This window comes from Rutidosis leptorrhynchoides, chromosome 1, assembly GCF_046630445.1.
Source record: "Rutidosis leptorrhynchoides isolate AG116_Rl617_1_P2 chromosome 1, CSIRO_AGI_Rlap_v1, whole genome shotgun sequence".
Taxonomy (NCBI): Eukaryota; Viridiplantae; Streptophyta; class Magnoliopsida; order Asterales; family Asteraceae; genus Rutidosis; species Rutidosis leptorrhynchoides.
Genome location: NC_092333.1, coordinates 582,414,805 through 582,434,178, shown reverse-complemented (window position 1 = coordinate 582,434,178; position 19,374 = coordinate 582,414,805).

The window sequence follows — 19,374 nt, the reverse complement described above, 5'->3', positions numbered from 1 at the left end:
TCGAATGATAGATGTTGTTGTAAGAAAATTCGGCTAGCGGAAAATTCTTTTCCCAAGCTTTTCCGAAATCAATAACACAAGCACGCAACATGTCCTCCAAGGTTTGAATCGTGCGTTCGCTTTGTCCGTCGGTCTGCGGGTGATATGCGGTACTCATGTCGAGACGTGTTCCCAAGGCTTCTTGTAAGGAACGCCAAAATCTAGAGGCGAAACGGGCATCTCGGTCTGAAATAATCGATAATGGCACACCATGACGAGATACATTTTCTTTTATGTATAATTAGGTGAGTTTTTCCATCGTATCAGTTTCTTTCATGGCTAGGAAGTGAGCAGATTTGGTAAGACGGTCAATAATAACCCAGATGGTATCATATCCACCCACCGTCTTTGGTAGTTTCGTGATGAAGTCCATCGTTATCCTTTCCCACTTCCATTGCGGGATTTCGGGTTGCTGAAGTAACCCAGATGGCCTTTGATGTTCAGCCTTAACCTTTGAACAAGTCAAACACTTCCCAACATAAGTAGCAACATCTTTCTTAAGATTTGGCCACCAATACTGTTCCTTGAGATCGTGGTACATCTTACCGGCTCCTGGATGAATCGAATACCTTGACTTGTGGGCTTCGTCTAGGATAAGGCTTCGTAAATCCCCATAACTAGGCACCCAAATTCTTCCGGCGAAATATCGGAGTCCAGTCTCCTTGACTTCAAATCGCGAGATGAGAATGTTCAAGCGTTCTTGAGAAATATTCTCCTCTTTGAGATCCTCATCTTGGGCTATTCGGATTTGGCTATTGAGATTCGTGTGAATGGTGATGTTTAAGGCTCAGACACGAAGAGGTACCATTCTCTCCTTTCGGCTCAAGGCATTGGCTACAACATTTGCCTTTCCGGGATGGTAGCGAAGTTCACAATCGTAATTGTTCAATGTTTCGATCCATAGTCACCGTCTCATGTTCAGTTGTTTCTGATCGAAAATGTGTTGGAGGCTTTTGTGGTCGGTGAAGATAGTGCTCTTGGTTCCATAAAGATAGTGTCTCCATAGTTTGAGTGTAAAGACAATGGCACCAAGTTCGAGATCATGAGTCGTGTAGTTTCAATCGTGAATCTTCAGTTGTCGAGAGGCGTAAGCAATAACCTTTGTTCATTGCATCAATACACAACCAAAAACATGTTTCGAGGCGTCACAATACACAACGAAGTCGTCACTACCTTCGGGAAGGGACGAAATAGGTGCGGAGGTTAACTTCTGCTTCAGGGTTTGGAATGCCGACTCTTGTTCGGCGGCCCAAGAGAATTTCTTCCCTTTGTGAGTCAATGTGGTTAATGGTCGTGCAATCAGAGAGAAACCTTTCAATAAACCTACGATAGTAACCGGCGAGGCCTAAAAATTGGCGGATATGAGTAGGAGTAGTGGGAGTCTCCCACTTGCTGATAGCTTCGATCTTTGGGGGATCGACTTTGATACCCTGATCGCTCACAATATGACCAAGAAATTGAACTTCCTTTAACCAAAATTCACACTTGGAGAATTTGGCATAGAGTTGCTCTTATCTTAAGAGTTCAAGCACGAGTCAAAGATGTTGCTCATGTTCCTCTTCGCTTTTGTAATAGATTAGGATATCGTCTATGAATACGATAACGAATTTGTCCAGGTACGGCTTGCATACGCGATTCATGATATCCATAAACACGGCAGGTGCATTGGTTAAAATGAATGGCATCACAAGAAACTCATAATGACCATAACAAGTTTGGAACGCAGTCTTAAGTACATCGCTCTCCTTCACCCTCAACTGGTGATAACCGGATCGCAAATTAATCTTAGAGTAAACGCTTGATCCTTGCAGTTGATCGAATAGATCATCAATCCTGGGAAGGGGATACCGATTCTTGATTGTCAACTTGTTGAGTTCGCGGTAATCAATACACATGCAGAAAGATCTGTCCTTCTTCTTTACAAACAAAACAGGTGCGCCCCAAGGCGATGAACTTGGTCGAATAAATCTACGATCTAGAAATTCTTGTAGTTGACTCTGCAACTCTTGCATTTCGGAAGGTACGAGTCGATAAGGTGCGCGAGCTACAGGAGGTGCAGCTCCTGGTACTAGATCAATCTGAAATTCTACTGATCGCGGCGGGGGTAATCCTGGCAACTCTTCTGGAAATACGTCTGGAAATTCGTTCACAATTCGTACATCATCCACGCTTTTCTCCTCAGTTTCTAACTTCTTCACATGTGTAAAACAACAAAACGCCCCTTTTTCATGATCTTTTGTGCCTTCATGCAACTAATAAGGTTGAGCTTTAGGCTACATCTTTCCCCGTAAACAATCAATGGCACACCGTCTTCGCAAGGTATACGAAGAATCTTCTCTCCACAGATAACTTCTGCTTTTACTTTAGACAGCCAGTCCATACCAACTATCACGTCAAAACTTCCCAACTTAATGGGTATCAAATCAATCTCAAAATCCACACCAGCTAGGTTTATTATTCCTCCTCGGCCAATTTGGTTAACTTTCTCAAGTTTTCCATTGGCTACCTCAACAAGAATACCCTCGTCTAAAGGAACTAATGACCAGTCTATCTTAGAACAAAAATGTCTACATACATAACTCCTATCGGCATCGGTATCAAACAGGACAGAAGCTAATAGTTTATTAATAGTGAATGTACCTGTAACCAAGTCCGGATCCTCGCGGGCATCTCTGGCGTTCATGTTGAAGACTCTTCCACGTGCTGTCCCACCATCCTTCTTTTTGTTAGGACATTCATTCTTGAAGTGACCCTGCTGTCCGCATTCAAAGCACTTCTTCGGCCCATTCGGATTTGTTCTCACAGCTGAGGTGTTGATCTTACAATCTTTACCGATGTGACCAGTCCTCTTACACTTTTCACATACCACATTGCAGTACCCAGTATGATGCTTATAGCATCTCTTGCACTGTGGAAGGCTACCTTTGTAGTTAGGGTTCGAGCTAGGGTTCGGGTTAGGGTTCCTCCAGTCGTTGTTTCCCTTAACATTCTCATACCTCTTAGCTGGGTTCTGATCAAAACCTTTACCCTTGTTTCCGTCCCACTTACATTTCCCATTACTAGTTTCCGATTCTGATTTCACCTTCTCCGGATCTTGGTGGGTAATATGATTCATCAGGGTGTGCGCCATGTGCATAGCTTCCGGGACATTTGCTGGTTTCGAAGAGGTGACATTTCCCTGAATGGTCTTGGGAAGTACCCACAAATACCGTTTCATTCGCTTAAATTCAGGAGTAACCATCGTGGGGCACATCAAAGCTAACTCCAAGTACCTTCGGTTATAGCCATTAAGGTCAGTTCCTACAACCTTCAGCTCCCAAAACTCCGCTTCTGTAGTGACCCGAACTTTTCCATGTTTATATATATATATATTAAATGAAATTGTTATTTACATGATTAAGTGTTTCCAACATGTTAAGCAATCAAACTTGTTAAGACTTTATTAATTGAAATAGGTTTCATATAGACAATTGACCACCCAAGTTGACCGGTGATTCACGAATGTTAAAACTTGTAAAAACTATACGATGACATATATATGGTTATATATATAGTTAACATAATTTTATTATAAGTATGTATCTCATTAGGTATTTTAACAATGAGTTATATACATAAAAAATGAGACTATTAATTTAAGAAACTCGAAAACGATATATATAACGATTATCGTTATAACAACGTCTTACTAGGTACATATGAATCATATTAAGATATTGATACACTTGGTTAATTATGTTAAATGATAAGTAAATATATTATTAAGTGTATTAACAATGAAATACTTATGTAAAAATAAGACTACTAACTTAATGATTTCGAAACGAGACATATATGTAACGATTATCGTTGTAACGACATTTAACTGTATATATATCATACTAAGATATATTATATATCATAATATCATGATAATATAACAATTTAACATCTCATTTGTTATAATAAACAATGGGTTAACAACATTCAACAAGATCGTTAACCTAAAGGTTTCAAAACAACATTTACATGTAACGACTAACGATGACTTAACGACTCAGTTAAAATGTATATACATGTAGTGTTTTAATATGTATTCATACACTTTTGAAAGACTTCAAGACACTTATCAAAATACTTCTACTTAACAAAAATGCTTACAATTACATCCTCGGTCAGTTTCATCAACAATTCTACTCGAATGCACCCGTATTCGTACTCGTACAATACACAGCTTTTAGATGTATGTACTATTGGTATATACACTCCAATTATCAGCTCTTAACAGCCCATGTGAGTCACCTAACACATGTGGGAACCATCATTTGGCAACTAGCATGAAATATCTCATAAAATTACAAAAATATGAGTAATCATTCATGACTTGTTTACATGAAAACAAAATTACATATCCTTTATATCTAATCCATACACCAACGATCAAAAACACCTACAAACACTTTAATTCTTCAATTTTATTCATCTAATTGATCTCTCTCAAGTTCTATCTTCAAGTTCTAAGTGTTCTTCATAAATTCCAAAAGTTCTAGTTTCATAAAATTAAGAATACTTCCAAGATTGCAAGTTTACTTCCAAGTTTTCTAAATCCATTCCAAGTAATCATCCAAGATCAAGAAACCTTTGTTACTTACAGTAGGTTATCTTTCTAATACAAGGTAATAATCATTTTCAAACTTTAATTCAATTTCTATAACTATAACAATCTTATTTCGAGCGGAAATCTTACTTGAAATTGTTTTCGTGTCATGATTCTGCTTCAAGAACTTTCAAGCCATCCAAGGATCCTTTGAAACTAGATCTATTTTTTTCATTTCCAGTAGGTTTATCCAAGGAACTTGAGGTAGTAATGATGTTCATAACATCATTCGATTCATACATATAAGGCTATCTTATTCGAAGGTTTAAACTTGTAATCACTAGAACATAGTTTAGTTAATTCTAAACTTGTTCGCAAATAAAAGTTAATCCTTCTAACTTGAATTTTAAAATCAACTAAACACATGTTCTATATCTATATGATATGCTAACTTAATGATTTAAAACCTGGAAACACGAAAAACACCGTAAAACCGGATTTACGCCGTCGTAGTAACACAGCGGGCTGTTTTGGGTTAGTTAATTAAAAACTATGATAAACTTTGATTTAAAAGTTGTTATTCTGGGAAAATGATTTTTATTATGAACATGAAACTATATCCAAAAATTATGGTTAAACTCAAAGTGGAAGTATGTTTTCTAAAATGGTCATCTAGACGTCGTTCTTTAGACTGAAATGACTACCTTTACAAAAACGACTTGTAACTTATTTTTCCGACTATAAACCTATACTTTTTCTGTTTAGATTCATAAAATAGAGTTCAATATGAAATCATAGCAATTTGATTCACTCAAAACGGATTTAAAATGAAGAAGTTATGGGTAAAACAAGATTGGATAATTTTTCTCATTTTAGCTACGTGAAAATTGGTAACAAATCTATTCCAACCATAACTTAATCAACTTGTATTGTATATTATGTAATCTTGAGATACCATAGACACGTATACAATGTTTCGACCTATCATGTCGACACATCTATATATATTTCGGAACAACCATAGACACTCTATATGTGAATGTTGGAGTTAGCTATACAGGGTTGAGGTTGATTCCAAAACATATATAGTTTGAGTTGTGATCAATACTGAGATACGTATACACTGGGTCATGGATTGATTCAAGATAATATTTATCGATTTATTTCTGTACATCTAACTGTGGACAACTAGTTGTAGGTTACTAACGAGGACAGCTGACTTAATAAACTTAAAACATCAAAATATATTAAAAGTATTGTAAATATATTTTGAACATACTTTGATATATATGTATATATTTTTATAGGTTCGTGAATCAACCAGTGGCCAAGTCTGACTTCCCGACGAAGTAAAAATCTGTGAAAGTGAGATATAGTCCCACTTTTAAAATCTAATATTTTTGGGATGAGAATACATGCAGGTTTTATAAATGATTTACAAAATAGACACAAGTACGGAAACTACATTCTATGGTTGAATTATCGAAATCGAATATGCCCCTTTTTATTAAGTCTGGTAATCTAAGAATTAGGGAACAGACACCCTAATTGACGCGAATCCTAAAGATAGATCTATTGGGCCTAACAAACCCCATCCAAAGTACCGGATGCTTTAGTACTTCAAAATTTATATCATATCCGAAGGGTGTCCCGGAATGATGGGGATATTCTTATATATGCATCTTGTTAATGTCGGTTACCAGGTGTTCACCATATGAATGATTTTTATCTCTATGTATGGGATGTGTATTGAAATATGAAATCTTGTGGTCTATTGTTACGATTTGATATATATAGGTTAAACCTATAACTCACCAACATTTTTGTTGACGTTTAAAGCATGTTTATTCTCAGGTGAATACTAAGAGCTTCCGCTGTTGCATACTAAAATAAGGACAAGATTTGGAGTCCACGTTTGTATGATATTGTGTAAAAACTGCATTCAAGAAACTGATTTCGATGTAACATATTTGTATTGTAAACCATTATGTAATGGTCGTGTATAAACAAGATATTTTAGATAATCATTATTTGATAATCTACGTAAAGCTTTTTAAACCTTTATTTATGAAATAAAGGTTATGGTTTGTTTTAAAAATGAATGCAGTCTTTGAAAAACGTCTCATATAGAGGTCAAAACCTCGCAACGAAATCAATTAATATGGAACGTTTTTAATCAATAAGAACGGGACATTTCAGTTGGTATCCGAGCGTTGGTCTTAGAGAACTAGAAAATTTGCATTAGTGTGTCTTATCGAGTTTGTTAGGATGCATTAGTGAGTCTGAACTTCGACCGTGTTTTCTTTAAAAATGATTGCTTAACATTTTTGTTGGAAACTATATATTATTAACATGTATATATTATGTGATATATTAATCTCTTAACATGTTTGATATTGTGTGATAGATGTCTACCTCTAGCACAAATCCCATTGACTCACCTAATAATAATGAAGAGTCGAATATATATTGGACTGATTCACAAGTTCCCGAAGAAGAACCGGAAGAAGAATCAGAACCGGAAGAAGAATCAGAACCGGAAGAGGAGGAACCGGAGGAGGAAATAGAACCGGTGGAGGAAATAATAAAATGCTTAAGTAAAAGAAAATCCTCAACCAACCAACCAAGATTAATTATGGTCAATGGTGTTTCCGCCAAGGAAGCAAAATATTGGGAGGATTACCAATTCTCCGATGAATCGGATTCCGATGAGAATTCTGATGATGTTATAGAAATTACCCCAACGAATTTAAAAAGGCAAAAGAAAATAATAAGGAAAGGGCATAAAAATAGAGAAATCTAATTCCAACCCCGATGAACTTTATATGTATCGTCAACCCCCGAAGCCCTTAAGTTGTAACAATGACCCGGGAACCTCTAAACCACCAGGTTTTTCTAAACCGTTGTGGAAAACGACAGCTCGTATTAGGGGAACATCATATATCCCTAGAAACTTGGCAAAACGAACCAAAACCGAAGAAGAAGAAACAAGCGAGTCGGAATAAGATAGTTGTATTCGTGTGGTGTAATATATGTAATATAGTGTGCTTATGCTTTATGATATATGTAAAAATTGCTTGTATTAATAAGTATTTTTTTTTATGAATCTAACTCTTGTATATTTTACAGTATAAAAACACAAAATGGATAGACAACCCAATATTTTAAGAGACCTACCCGGAGACATGATTGATGAAATCTTGTCTAGAGTCGGTCAGAATTCTTCGGCACAACTATTTAAGGCGAGATCAGTTTGTAAGACATTCGAAGAACTTTCCAAGAATGCCTTGGTTTATAAAAGGCTTTCGTTCGAAAGATGGGGGATATCACATTGGGAAATCCATAAGTTACGATGTGTTTACTTTGACGCATATATTGCGGGGAACCCAAATGCTATTTTACGCAATGGGTTAAGAAATTATTTTGACTCAATATATCCGAATATTGGACTTCGTGATTTAGAAAAAGCGGCTAACATGCAACATAAAGAAGCATGTTATGCTTACGGATTAGTAATGTTCGCTTCTCACCAAAGTGAGAACAAGAACATCGGGCTACAACTATTAAACAAAACTATTCCAACAAGTGACGGAGTCGGTAATTGGGGTAAGAAATGAGGTTTTTAGATTGTTACGGGACTGTTGGACATTACGTAACCCTCATCCCTTTGACGATGTTACAACACTCTGTCTTATCAACGGCCATAACGGTTATGTTCCACAAGACCAAGGATGGGAAGTAATCCTAGTAAAACCAGAATGCATGACTTGTTTCTGGACGTATGAATTACTTGTCTTTATTGCCTTTGCTGAACGACTTGTGTACTAGCTAGAATTATCTTCACAACCATCTTGTATCAAATTTATTGTGTGCTATATTTCATGCTATATGTAAAATAAGCGGTATTGTAAGTTTGTAAAATATTGTGTAAAAGTTTGAACGCGAAATATTATTATAATCAGTTTTTCATATAGAATTGTAGTAGTTGAATTGTATATTAGCTACTAAGTATGAACTTAACGGGTAGGTACTACCCGAATTTAAACTTATAAAACGCTAATATGAAGAAAAAGCTTTTATAAATGAGTTCATATTATGCTACGAAATACTATTAACTACTCTTAATATTCTGTATGATTAACTTGTTCCATTTGACTATTTTGAAGGAAATGACACCGACTACTCGACACACCGTGAATATGAATGAAGAGGAATTCCGTACTTTTCTAGCTTCAAACATAGCCGTAGTATAGGCTGCGCTACATACCAACAATAACCTTGGATCTAGCAGTACAGGAAATCGTGTAGGATGCACCTACAAAGAATTCACTGCCTGCAAACCTTTGGAATTTGATGGAACCGAAGGACCGATCGGATTGAAACGGTGGACCGAGAAGGTCGAATCGGTGTTTGCCATAAGTAAGTGTACTGAAGAGGACAAAGTGAAGTACGCTACGCATACCTTCACAGGTTCTGTGTTAACATGGTGGAATACCTATCTAGAGCAAGTGGGACAAGACGATGCGTACGCACTACCGTGGTCAGCATTCAAGCACTTGATGAACGAGAAGTACCGTCCCAGAACTGAGGTCAATAAGCTCAAGACAGAACTTAGAGGGTTACGAACCCAAGGATTTGATATTACCACGTACGAAAGACGATTCACAGAATTGTGCCTATTGTGTCCGGGAGCATTCGAAGATGAGGAAGAGAAGATCGACGCATTTGTGAAAGGATTACCGGAAAGAATCCAAGAAGATATAAGTTCACACGAGCCCGCCTCCATACAACAGGCATGTAGAATGGCTCACAAACTAGTAAACCAGATTGAAGAAAGAATTAAAGAACAGACTGCTGAAGAGGCCAATGTGAAGCAAGTCAAAAGAAAGTGGGAGGAAAACGGTGATAAGAATCACCAATACAACAACAACAACAATTACAACAATAATCGCAACAATTATCCCAACAATCGCAACATCAATCGCAACTACAACAAACGGCCCAACAACAACAATAACAACAATAGCAACTAAAACAATCATCTCAACAACAATAATAACCGCAACAACAACAACAATCAGAAGCAGCTATGCCAAAGGTGTGAAAAGTATCACTCGGGGTTCTGCACCAAATTTTGCAACAAGTGTAAAAGAAATGGTCATAGCGCAGTGAAGTGTGAGGTCTACGGACCAGGGGTTAATAGAACGAAAGGAACAAATGGTGTCGGAACGAGTAATGGCGGAGCAAGTAGTGTCGGAGCAAGTTATGCCAATGTAGTTTGTTATAAATGTGGAAAACCGGGCCACATTATTAGAAATTGCCCGAACCAGGAGAACACGAATGGACAAGGCCGCGAAAGAGTTTTTAATATTAATGCGGCAGAGGCACAGGAAGACCCAGAGCTTGTTACGAGTACGTTTCTTATTGACAATAAATCTGCTTACGTTTTATTTAATTCGGGTGCGGATAGAAGCTATATGAGTAGAGATTTCTGTGCTAAATTAAGTTGTCCATTGACGCCTTTGGATAGTAAATTTTTACTCGAATTAGCAAATGGTAAATTAATTTCAGCAGATAATATATGTCGGAATCGAGAAATTAAACTGGTTAGCGAAACATTTAAGATTGATTTGATACCAGTAGAGTTAGGGAGTTTTGATGTGATAATCGGTATGGACTGGTTGAAAGAAGTGAAAGCAGAGATCGTTTGTTACAAAAATGCAATTCGCATTATACGAGAAAAATGAAAACCCTTAATGGTGTACGGAGAAAAGGGCAACACGAAGCTACATCTTATTAGTAATTTGAAGGCACAAAAATTAATAAGAAAAGGTTGCTATGCTGTTCTAGCACACATCGAGAAAGTACAAACTGAAGAAAAGAGCATCAATGATGTTCCCATTGCAAAAGAATTTCCCGATGTATTTCCGAAAGAATTACCGGGATTACCCCCACATCGATCCGTTGAATTTCAAATAGATCTTGTACCAGGAGCTGCACCAATAGCTCGTGCTCCTTACAGACTCGCACCCAGCGAGATGAAAGAACTGCAAAGCCAATTACAAGAACTTTTAGAGCGTGGTTTCATTCGACCAAGCACATCACCGTGGGGAGCTCCTGTTTTGTTTGTCAAGAAGAAAGATGGTACATTCAGGTTGTGTATCGACTACTGAGAGTTAAACAAACTTACCATCAAGAACCGCTACCCACTACCGAGAATCGACGACTTATTTGATCAACTACAAGGCTTGTCTGTTTATTCAAAGATTGACTTACGTTCCGGGTATCATCAAATGCGGGTGAAAGAAGATGATATTCCAAAGACTGCTTTCAGAACACGTTACGATCATTACGAGTTTGTGGTCATGCCATTTGGTTTAACTAATGCACCAGCTATGTTCATGGACCTTATGAACCGAGTGTGTGGACCATACCTTGACAAGTTTGTCATTGTTTTCATTGATGACATACTTATTTACTCAAAGAATGACCAAGAACACGGTGAACATTTGAGAAAGGTGTTAGAAGTATTGAGGAAGGAAGAATTGTACGCTAAGTTTTCAAAGTGTGCATTTTGGTTGGAAGAAGTTCAATTCCTCGGTCACATATTGAACAAAGAAGGTATTAAGGTGGATCCGACAAAGATAGAAACTGTTGAAAAGTGGGAAACCCCGAAAACTCCGAAACACATACGCCAGTTTTTAGGACTAGCTGGTTACTACAGAAGGTTCATCCAAGACTTCTCCAGAATAGCAAAACCCTTGACTGCATTAACGCATAAAGGGAAGAAATTTGAATGGAATGATGAACAAGAGAAAACGTTTCAGTTATGGAAGAAAAAGCTAACTACGGCACCTATATTGTCATTGCCTAAAGGGAATGATGATTTTGTGATTTATTGTGACGCGTCAAAGCAAGGTCTCGGTTGTGCATTAATGCAACGAACGAAGGTGATTGCTTATACGTCTAGACAATTGAAGATTCACGAACAAAATTATACGACGCATGATTTGGAATTAGGCGCGGTTGTTTTTGCATTAAAGACTTAGAGGCACTACTTATATGGGGTCAAAAGTATTATATATACCGACCACAAAAGTCTTCAACACATATTTAATCAGAAACAACTGAATATGAGGCAGCGTAGGTGGATTGAATTATTGAATGATTACAACTTTGAGATTCGTTACCACCCGGGGAAGGCAAATGTGGTAGCCGATGCCTTGAGCAGGAAGGACAGAGAACCCATTCGAGTAAAATCTATGAATATAATGATTCACACTAACCTTACTACTCAAATAAAGGAGGCGCAACAAGGAGTTTTAAAAGAGGGAAATTTAAAGGATGAAATACCCAAAGGATCGGAGAAGCATCTTAATATTCGGGAAGACGGAACCCGGTATAGGGCTGAAAGAATTTGGGTACCAAAATTTGGAGATATGAGAAAAATGGTACTTTGAGAAGCTCATAAAACCAGATACTCAATACATCCTGGAACGGGGAAGATGTACAAGGATCTTAAGAAACATTTTTAGTGGCCAGGTATGAAAGCCGATATTGCTAAATATGTAGGAGAATGTTTGACGTGTTCTAAGGTCAAAGCTGAACATCAGAAACCATCAGGTCTACTACAACAACCTGAAATCCGGGAATGGAAATGGGAAAACATTACCATGGATTTCATTACTAAATTGCCAAGGACTGCAAGTGGTTATGATACTATTTGAGTAATAGTTGATCGTCTCACCAAGTCAGCACACTTCCTGCCAATAAGAGAAGATGACAAGATGGAGAAGTTAGCACGACTGTATTTGAAGGAAGTCGTCTCCAGACATGGAATACCAATCTCTATTATCTCTGATAGGGATGGCAGATTTATTTCAAGATTCTGGCAGACATTACAGCAAGCATTGGGAACTCGTCTAGACATGAGTACTGCCTATCATCCACAAACTGATGGGCAGAGGAAAGGATGATACAAACGCTTGAAGACATGCTACGAGCTTGTGTTATTGATTTCGGAAACAGTTGGGATCGACATCTACCGTTAGCAGAATTTTTCTACAACAACAGCTACCATTCAAGCATTGAGATGGCGCCGTTTGAAGCACTTTATGGTAGAAAGTGCAGGTCTCTGATTTGTTGGAGTGAAGTGGGGGATAGACAGATTACGGGTCTGGAGATAATACAAGAAACTACCGAGAAGATCATCCAAATTCAACAACGGTTGAAAACCGCCCAAAGTTGACAAAAGAGCTACGCTGACATTAAAAGAAAAGATATAGAATTTGAAATTGGAGAGATGGTCATGCTTAAAGTTGCACCTTGGAAAGGCGTTGTTCGATTTGGTAAACGAGGGAAATTAAATCCAAGGTATATTGGACCATTCAAGATTATTGATCGTGTCGGACCAGTAGCTTACCGACTTGAGTTACCTCAACAACTCGTGGCTGTACATAACACTTTTCACGTCTCAAATTTGAAGAAATGTTTTGCTAAAGAAGATCTCACTATTCCGTTAGATGAAATCCAAATCAACGAAAAACTTCAATTCATCGAAGAACCCGTCGAAATAATGGATTGTGAGGTTAAAAGACTTAAGAAAAACAAGATACCAATTGTTAAGGTTCGATGGAATGCTCGTAGAGGACTCGAGTTTACCTGGGAGCATGAAGATCAGATGAAAAAGAAATACCCGCATTTATTTCCAGAAGATACGTCAACACCTCCAACTGCTTAAAATTTCAGGACGAAATTTATTTAACGGGTAGGTACTGTAGTGACCTGAACTTTTCCATGTTTATATATATATTAAATGAAATTGTTATTTACATGATTAAGTGTTTCCAACATGTTAAGCAATCAAACTTGTTAAGACTTGATTAATTGAAATAGGTTTCATATAGTCAATTGACCACCCAAGTTGACCGGTGATTCACGAACGTTAAAACTTGTAAAAACTATACGATGACATATATATGGTTATATATATAGTTAACATGATTTTATTATAAGTATGTATCTCATTAGGTATTTTAACAATGAGTTATATACATAAAAAATGAGACTATTAATTTAAGAAACTCGAAAACGATATATATAACGATTATCGTTATAACAACGTCTTACTAGGTACATATGAATCATATTAAGATATTGATACACTTGGTTAATTATGTTAAATGATAAGTAAATATATTATTAAGTGTATTAACAATGAAATACATATGTAAAAATAAGACTACTAACTTAATGATTTCGAAACGAGACATATATGTAACGATTATCGTTGTAATGACATTTAACTGTATATATATCATACTAAGATATATTATATATCATAATATCATGATAATATAACAATTTAACATCTCATTTGTTATAATAAACAATGGTTTAACAACATTCATCAAGATCGTTAACCTAAAGGTTTCAAAACAACATTTACATGTAACGACTAACGATGACTTAACGACTCAGTTAAAATGTATATACATGTAGTGTTTTAATATGTATTCATACACTTTTGAAAGACTTCAAGACACTTATCAAAATACTTCTACTTAACAAAAATGCTTACAATTACATCCTCGTTCAGTTTCATCAACAATTCTACTCGTATGCACCCGTATTCGTACTCGTACAATACACAGCTTTTAGATGTATGTACTATTGGTATATACACTCCAATGATTAGCTCTTAGCAGCCCATGTGAGTCACCTAACACATGTGGTAACCATCATTTGGCAACTAGCATGAAATATCTCATAAAATTACAAAAATATGAGTAATCATTCATGACTTATTTACATGAAAACAAAATTACATATCCTTTATATCTAATCCATACACCAACGACCAAAAATACCTACAAACACTTTCATTCTTCAATTTTCTTCATCTAATTGATCTCTCTCAAGTTCTATCTTCAAGTTCTAAGTGTTCTTCATAAATTCCAAAAGTTCTAGTTTCATAAAATCAAGAATACTTCCAAGATTGCAAGTTTACTTCCAAGTTTTCTAAATCCATTCCAAGTAATCATCCAAGATCAAGAAACCTTTGTTACTTACAGTAGGTTATCTTTCTAATACAAGGTAATAATCATTTTCAAACTTTAATTCAATTTCTATAACTATAACAATCTTATTTCGAGTGGAAATCTTACTTGAAATTGTTTTCGTGTCATGATTCTGCTTCAAGAACTTTCAAGCCATCCAAGTATCCTTTGAAACTAGATCTATTTTTTTCATTTCCAGTAGGTTTATCCAAGGAACTTGAGGTAGTAATGATGTTCATAACATCATTCGATTCATACATATAAAGCTATCTTATTCGAAGGTTTAAACTTGTAATCACTAGAACATAGTTTAGTTAATTCTAAACTTGTTCGCAAATAAAAGTTAATCCTTCTAACTTGACTTTTAAAATCAACTAAACACATGTTCTATATCTATATGATATGCTAACTTAATGATTTAAAACCTGGAAACACGAAAAACACCGTAAAACCGGATTTACGCCGTCGTAGTAACACCGCGGGCTGTTTTGGGTTAGTTAATTAAAAACTATGATAAACTTTGATTTAAAAGTTGTTATTCTGGGAAAATGATTTTTATTATGAACATGAAACTATATCCAAAAATTATGGTTAAACTCAAAGTGGAAGTATATTTTCTAAAATGGTCATCTAGACGTCGTTCTTTCGACTGAAATGACTACCTTTAAAAAAATGACTTGTAACTTATTTTTCCGACTATAAACCTATATTTTTTATGTTTAGATTCATAAAATAGAGTTCAATATGAAACCATAGCAATTTGATTCACTCAAAACGGATTTAAAATGAAGAAGTTATGGGTAAAACAAGATTGGATAATTTTTCTCATTTTAGCTACGTGAAAATTGGTAACAAATCTATTCCAACCATAACTTAATCAACTTGTATTGTATATTATGTAATCTTGAGATACCATAGACACGTATACAATGTTTTGACCTATCATGTCGACACATCTATATATATTTCGGAACAACCATAGACACTCTATATGTGAATGTTGGAGTTAGCTATACAGGGTTGAGGTTGATTCCAAAACATATATAGTTTGAGTTGTGATCAATACTGAGATACGTATACACTGGGTCATGGATTGATTCAAGATAATATTTATCGATTTATTTCTGTACATCTAACTGTGGACAACTAGTTGTAGGTTACTAACGAGAACAGCTGACTTAATAAACTTAAAACACCAAAATATATTAAAAGTGTTGTAAATATATTTTGAACATACTTTGATATATATGTATATATTTTTATAGGTTCGTGAATCAACCAGTGGCCAAGTCTTACTTCCCGATGAAGTAAAAATCTGTGAAAGTGAGATATAGTCCCACTTTTAAAATCTAATATTTTTGGGATGAGAATACATGCAGGTTTTATAAATGATTTACAAAATAGACACAAGTATGTGAAACTACATTCTATGGTTGAATTATCGAAATTGAATATGCCCCTTTTTATTAAGTCTGGTAATCTAAGAATTAGGGAACAGACACCCTAATTGACGCGAATCCTAAAGATAGATCTATTGGGCCTAACAAACCCCATCCAAAGTACTGGATGCTTTAGTACTTCGAAATTTATATCATATTCGAAGGGTGTCCCGGAATGATGGGGATATTCTTATATATGCATCTTGTTAATGTCGGTTACCAGGTGTTCACCATATGAATGATTTTTATCTCTATGTATGGGATGTGTATTGAAATATGAAATCTTGTGGTCTATTGTCACGATTTGATATATATAGGTTAAACCTATAACTCACCAACATTTTTGTTGACGTTTAAAGCATGTTTATTCTCAGGTGAATACTAAGAGCTTCCGCTGTTGCATACTAAAATAAGGACAAGATTTGGAGTCCATGTTTGTATGATATTGTGTAAAAACTGCATTCAAGAAACTGATTTCGATGTAACATATTTGTATTGTAAACCATTATGTAATGGTCGTGTGTAAACAGGATATTTTAGATTATCATTATTTGATAATCTACATAAAGCTTTTTAAACCTTTATTTATGAAATAAAGGTTATGGTTTGTTTTAAAAATGAATGCAGTCTTTGAAAAACGTCTCATATAGAGGTCAAAACCTCGCAACGAAATCAATTAATATGGAACGTTTTTAAGCAATAAGAACGGGACATTTCAGCTTCCATTTTCTGAATTTCGGTTCTGGGGCAGTACTCCTCGATCATAGCCTTCTTAAACTCCTCCCATGGTGTAGCATAAGCCTTATTCCCTGAGCCTGGGCGAGTGTGTTCCACCAGGTTAAAGCGCCATCCGACAGCGTGCAGGAGGCGTACTTAGTTTTGTTCACTTCGGAGCAGTTACTCACACGGAACATAGATTCCAACTTTTCAAACCATCTCGTCAGCCCAACTGGCCCTTCAGTACCACTAAAATTGTGGGGCTTGCAGCTCTGAAATTCCTTATAAGTGCACCCGTTCTGAATGTTCTGGTTAGCCGGTGGAGCTTGGGGGTTGGCATCCGCCATAGCTGCGGCTACTCGAGAATATATCATCTCCTCAATCTGTGCTGCTGTGGGCATTTCCTTTGGAACTCTTCCATTTTACATTGATCTTCCAAACAAAAATTTCGACTTAAGTCAAAATTCATTATTCAATAATTCATAACATTATAGTATAAGGTAATCAATATGGAAACAACACAATACACGTTAACTAAGCATGGCAAACTAGTTGCAGATAGCACAAAAACCATCATGTAATAACTTAAATAAAATGCCGTACAATAATTCAAACAACAGTAATTCCATTCATAATAAGAAAGTTTGCATACAACTTCATAAGGTTCGTACAATACTTGAATAAAACATGAAACTACTAACGGAATTATATAATGAAATCTAATACAACAGTCCTAGGGTGAGGGTGGGTAAATGATGTCCATTAGATGGGACATCTAGTCCTCGAGCTCAGTTACTCGAGCACGTAAGGCATGCACTTCCCTCGTCAGCTCCTCGATCGTGGGAGATGAAATGCCCCGTTCATATCGATTATAAACGTTACATAATAATTGATTTCATTGTGAGGTATTTGATCTATATATGATACATTTTACAAACATTACATTCGTTTTTAAAATACAAACTTTCATTTCATCGAAAGTTGACAGGCATGCATACCATTTCATAATATATCAAACTATCAATGACTTAATAGTAATCTTATTGAACTCAACGACTCGAATGCAATGTCTTTTGAAATATGTCATGAATGAATCCAAGTAATATCTCTAAAATGAGCAAATGCACAACGGAAGATTTCTTTAATACCTGGGAATAAACATGCTTAAAAGTGTCAACCAAAAGGTTGGTGAGTTCATTAGTTTATCATAATCAATCATTTTCAATAATATAATAGACCACAAGATACTCATATTTCGAAAACAATCTGTGCAGGTCTGCTCACTGCTGTAAAAATCATTCATACGAAATTAACACCTGGTAATCGACATTAACAAAATGCATCTAGAATATCCCCGCATACCGCAATTCGCAAATATGCTCACAGCATACAAACAGGCTACTCTTTTAAAATGACGGTTGTGTACACCTCACAAACAGGTCATTCCTTTTAAAGCTAGCGGTTGTATACTAAATTCGAAGTACTAAAGCAGTTCAAATTCTCTGTCTGGGGCTTGTCAAGGCCCATAGATCTATCTTTAGGATTCGCGTCAATTAGTGGACTAGTTCACTAATTCTTAGATTACCAGACTATAAAGGGGTGATATCTGGTGTACTCATAACTCAATCGTAGAATGTTTTTAAGTACTTGTGTCTATTTCGTCAAATATTTATAAAAGTAGCGCATGTATTCTCAGTCCCAAAAATATATATAGCAAAAGCATTCAAAAGGGAGTAATGAAACTCACGATACAATATTTTGTAGTAAAAATATTCATACGACGATACTGAACAATGCAGGGTTGGCCTCGGATTCATATCATTTGTATATTCATTAATACATATAATCTTAATCGAATAAATATATATTATCATTGGTAATATAATTTTTATGTTAATAACTTATATATATTTCATTATTTAATTAAATGTATTCATTTTTATATTTATAATAAATAAAAGTATTAAGATATATATATATATATATATATATATATATATATATATATATATATATATATATATATATATATATATATATAATAAAAGTATTAAGATATTTATATATATATATATATATATATATATATATATATATATATATATATATATATATATATATATATATATATATATATATATCATTTGTTAATAATTCTATTAGTGATAAATATAATGATATTAATAATAATAATTGTAAAAATATTAATTTCACTGTTACTAATAGTTATGATTTTAGTAATATATATATATATATATATATATATATATATATATATATATATATATATATATATATATATATATATATATATCATTTGTTAATAATTCTATTAGTAATGATATTAATAATAATAATTGTAAAAATATTAATTTCACTGTTACTAATAGTTATGATTTTAGTAATTATATAATAATACTTATTAATAATACTGATGTTGATATTACTAATAATCATAATACTTTTAGTTATAATGATCACTTTAATAAAATTGTTAGTAATGATAATAAGTTTTAATAATAATAGCACTGATAATGATAATCTT